The sequence below is a fragment of the Oncorhynchus mykiss genome, chromosome 15 (assembly GCF_013265735.2).
Source record: "Oncorhynchus mykiss isolate Arlee chromosome 15, USDA_OmykA_1.1, whole genome shotgun sequence".
Taxonomy (NCBI): Eukaryota; Metazoa; Chordata; class Actinopteri; order Salmoniformes; family Salmonidae; genus Oncorhynchus; species Oncorhynchus mykiss.
In genome coordinates, this window is record NC_048579.1 from 8,982,566 (window position 1) to 8,987,913 (window position 5,348).

Consider the following 5,348-nt stretch of genomic DNA (forward strand, 5'->3'; position numbering starts at 1 on the left):
ATTACTAGGAAGTCGGGGCACCGAGGAAAATATTCAGATTACAAAGTTATAATTTCCCAATATAACCTTTCAGGTATTTTCTATCGGATCAATTAGTCTTCGGATTAATGAATTATTTACTTCACCTCACGTTAGTCTCATTCCAAACGTCGTAAATTCTTGGTTATCTGCACAAACCCAGTCTTCACTATGAGTCATCCATACATCAATTGTCTTAAATCATTTAATTATTAACTAACTATACAATCACAGAAAGGCATAAACAAACAGTAGATAGTTACAAGGAAATGATAACGGAGTTTCCCTAGTGGGATAAACCGGTATCGCGGCTTGGTGGACAAAAGGGGAAGTGGGGGTCAACTGAGATGAGACACTACAAAGTTGATAATTATAACAATTGAAATGCTAATCCTTTGAACATGAATGCTCATTCATTCGGGAACAATTGCAATCAATATATATATTTACGCTCAGTGTGTTGTCTTGATCGCTGTTGAAAAGTTGTTTATTTTGTAGAATTGTCCATCTCTCTCTCTCTCTCTCTCTCTCTCTCTCTCTCTCTCTCTCTCTCTCTCTCTCTCTCTCTCTCTCTCTCAGTTAGAGGGGATAGTTCAGAGCGACATTCATTCATGTTGTTGTAGAATGGACGTTTCAGCGGTTGTCGTTCTTCGCGGTCAATGATACCGAATTCCTAGCTGCAGACTAGTAATTAATATCAAAGACTTGTTCTTATTCTGTCGGTATCGATAGTCTAAGAGTTTAACCACATGGTATGATTAAAAGATTCAGCAATGGTCTGCAACCTTCGTCCACTCGTAATAGAGAAAAACATGGTCTACTTGAGGAATTCTCCAGATTGATTTTTTTTTCTCGGAATTGCAGAAAAGGGGCTGTCCCAGGATGCCTGACCCTAACTGGGCTCATGGGCGGTCCTCTGATTTAGTTAAACTCAAAAGGGAATTGGAGTTTCCTTCATTAAACAGTTCAAAATCACATTACACAATTTCACAAACAGTATCATACTCACTCATTAGTCTTATACAACAATTAGATGTAAACCTCATATCTGAGGCTATTATATAAACAGCGTTATGGTAATGTGGCCTCACCGTCTCCCATGAGCTTCCCCAAAAGTTGTAACAAACGGACCAGTTCATAGCTGGGTTCTTCACCGATCTTTTATACCTTCTCCGGAACGTAAACGTTGTTCGGACCTCATGTTCTGTGAGGTGGAAGAAATGCCTTTGTTCTCTATGAAACTTCACTCTATCTCTATACTGTGTGGCCATGAGGAGATCCTCTCCTCAGGAATTTACGACCTCTCTCTGATCACAGCAGTCTGGTTGTAGAAGCAGAGAGCGGGGGATGGTGCTCGCTGTACCCAAAGAGGGCAACGTCATGACATCGGTGATCAGGCCTACCACTGTTGTGTCATCAGCAAACTTATGATGTTGGAGTCGTGCCTGGCCGTGCAGTTATGAGTGAACAGGGAGTACAGGAGGGGACTAAACACACACCCCTGAGGGGCCCCTGTGTTGAGGATCAGCGTGGTGGATGTGTTGTTACCTACCCTTACCACCTGGGGGTGGTCAGGAAGTCCAGGATCCAATTGCAGAGGGAGGTGTTTAGTCCCAGGGTCCTTAGCTTAGTAATGAGCTTTGAGGTGACTATGGTGTTGAATGCTGAGCTGTAGTCAATGAATATCATTCTCACAAAGGTGTTCCTTTTGTCCAGTATGTCATCACTATTGTGTTGATTGATTCATTCCAGTCAATAATTTGGGATTGAAAAGGCCTGGGAAGTCTAACCGGCCGAAGTGTGAGTATAAACCACATTTGATCACGTTCAAATTTTCTCAGAACACAAATATATGGGCATATTAATGAAAACGTGATGTTATGTTTCCCCTCGCCAGATGTTATCAGCTTCTCTAGGCTTCTGGTAGCTGTGGTTGATATCAGTAGGCTTCTCTAGGCTTCCTGTAGCTGTGGTTGATATCAGTAGGCTTCTCTGGGCTTCCTGTAGCTGTAGTTGTTATCAGTAGGCTTCCTGTAGCTGTGGTTGTTATCAGTAGGCTTCTCTGGGCTTCCTGTAGCTGTGGTTGTTATCAGTAGGCTTCTCTGGGCTTCCTGTAGCTGTGGTTGTTATCAGTATCAGGTGGTGGTGGCGGTGGCGGTGGGTATGAGCTTCCATATAAAACAGCTCGTCGAGGTAAATTCACTTAATTAGTTTTCAGTACCAGTTAGCTGTTACTACTTGCAATGATTTGCATGATACTGAATAAAATGAAGCCTGGTTTGTTGTAATGTTGTAAGTCCTACTGTACTTTATATTCATGTGAGAGGGCTAACGTTCATGTATGATAAGACAACGTTACCTGATGAAGAAATGCTGTTGTAACAATTAACCCTGTGCTTTTGTCTGAAATGTAATGAATGTAGCCAACAGACGACAAAATAAACCATTTAATTGTCTACATGTACACGCTTGTGAATTGTTGCGTTGTTCAAGAGTGTAATATGTTTTAAAAGAAACGTTTATGTCATTGTTGAATAGTTTTTGTTTACTGGCTAGCGGCTACTATGATATTTACGGTCAATTTGAGCTGTGGACCAAGAATGTCGAGTTGCCAGCCACAACGAAAGCCAAGGCAAGGATGTAACGTGAATCGAAAAGTAGGACTGTCTTTTACCACCCCACTCCTCAGACTCTCCTATCTCGTTATGGGAATAGGGCCAGAGAGAGCAGAGGGTGTGAGTATGACAGTAAATAGATTATACTTGCTTGACATTCCTGCTATTTGCACTGTCACTCTGACATTTGCTGTGATCAACGTAGTGAAAGATCCTGCTTGTCAAGGGACTTTTTCACATTCAATTATAGAGACGGAAAGAGCTAGCGAGAGAGCGAGAGAGCGAGAGAGCGAGAGAGCGAGAGAGAGAGAGAGTGAGAGAGTGAGAGAGAGAGAGCGAGAGCGAGAGTGAGAGAGATATAAAGAGAGAGCGAGAGATAGAGACAGAGAGACAGAGAGACAGAGACAGAGAGAGAGAGAGAGAGAGAGAGAGAGAGAGAGAAGGAACGAGAGAAAGAAACTGCCATTTGCTTTTCATTGTCAGTTCTTGTGATCTCAAGCACACGAGTTATAGTTCATGGTGTCCCTCAGAATGTCGAGTCGAGAAAGAAGTACTGGTTTAATAAGGAACTTTGGAGCAGAGAAAAGCAATATGAACTTTTGACTGAATGTCTTTCCACTCTTCCAGTCAGCATTTGACAAATTCTGTCCATGAAATAATAACTTTTACTTCTCACTCTCGCTTTCCCCGTGTTCTTGTTCTTCCTTGTTCTGATATTGTGTGTGTGCGTCGTGTGTGTGTGTGTTGCCTATGGGTCTCTGTTCACACGGCATGAGCCCGGCTGGACCCAGCTGTGGCCCACTGGGCTCATCAGACACCGTCTCCTGACCCAAAGACCACTAGGAAATGAAGTTCTGGACACAGTGGTGGAAAAAGTACTAAATTCTCATACTTGAGTAAAAGTATAGATACATTAATAGAAAATGACTCAAGTAAAAGTGAGTCATCCAGTAAAATACTACTTGAGTAAAAGTATAAAAGTACCTAAGTAACAAAAGTAAAGTTATTTGCTAAAATATACTTAAGTATCAAAAGTAAAAGGTACAAATAATTTTAAAAAATCCTTATATTAAGCAAACCATCCAACAATTCTATTGTTTTTTATTTATTTATTTATGGATACTCAGACATAATTGACAAACAAAGCATTATGTGTTTAGTGAGTCAGATCAGATCAGAGGCAGTAGGGATGACCAGGGATGTTCTCTGTTTTAGTGAGTCCACCAGATCAGAGGCAGAAGTTATGACCAGAGATGTTCTCTGTTTAGTGAGTCCACCAGATCAGAGGCAGAAGTTATGAACAGAGATGTTCTCTGTTTTAGTGAGTCCACCAGATCAGAGGCAGAAGTTATGACCAGAGATGTTCTCTGTTTAGTGAGTCCACCAGATCAGAGGCAGCAGGATGACCAGAGATGTTCTCTGTTTAGTGAGTCCACCAGATCAGAGGCAGCAGGATGACCAGAGATGTTCTCTGTTTAGTGAGTCCACCAGATCAGAGGCAGCAGGATGACCAGAGATGTTCTCTGTTTAGTGAGTCCACCAGATCAGAGGCAGCAGGGATGACCAGAGATGTTCTCTGTTTAGTGAGTCCACCAGATCAGAGGCAGCAGGGATGACCAGAGATGTTCTCTGTTTAGTGAGTCCACCAGATCAGAGGCAGCAGGGATGACCAGGGATGTTCTCTGTTTAATGAGTCTGCCAGACCAGAGGCAGTAGGGATGACCAGGGATGTTCTCTGTTTAGTGAGTCCACCAGATCAGAGGCAGCAGGATGACCAGGGATGTTCTCTGTTTAGTGAGTCCTCCAGATCAGAGGCAGCAGGATGACCAGAGATGTTCTCTGTTTAGTGAGTCCACCAGATCAGAGGCAGTAGGGATGACCAGAGATGTTCTCTGTTTAGTGAGTCCACCAGATCAGAGGCAGTAGGGATGACCAGAGATGTTCTCTGTTTAGTGAGTCCACCAGATCAGAGGCAGTAGGGATGACCAGAGATGTTCTCTAGGTAAGTGCCTGAATTTTGACCATTTCCCTCTCCTATTAAAACATAACGAGTACTGTTGTGTGTCAGGGTATGGAGTAAAAATATATATATATATATATATATATATATATAAATAGTAAAGTAAAGTACAGATTCCCCCCAAAACAACTTAAGTAGTACTTTAAAGTATTTTTCTTAATTACTTTACACCACTGCAAATACACATATCTCCAGATATACAGTCTGAAAGCACCAACAAAAAGGAGAAAAAATGTCCAAGCAAGGCACACATACTAAACGTATTTCCATTACCTCTACTACATTTCACAATGAAAAAGCTGCAGTGTGTAGAAATGCAATCAGTGCTGTTCTGGCTGGGTCGCTGACCTGATCGGGGTCATCATCTGTTTTTCAAGAGCACCCTGGCCAAGATAAGCAGCAAGTCATTACAAAACAATTACAGACAGACAACATGAAAAAGTACAAGTAATCCAGTAAAAACCATTGAATTCACAGGAGTATAAAACAGCAAATTAAAAATATTGACGGGTCAGGGAATCAGTCTCAAGATCATTTATTAGTGATTGAAAAACACCAGTCGGGACAAGTTTTTCCAGTTTAAAAGTATTTTTTAAGGCGTTCCAAGACGATGGGGCAGAGGACATAAAAGCCCTTTTATCAAATTCAGTTGGGACATTTGGAACAGTTAGCAGGATAAAGTCCAGCGAACGAAG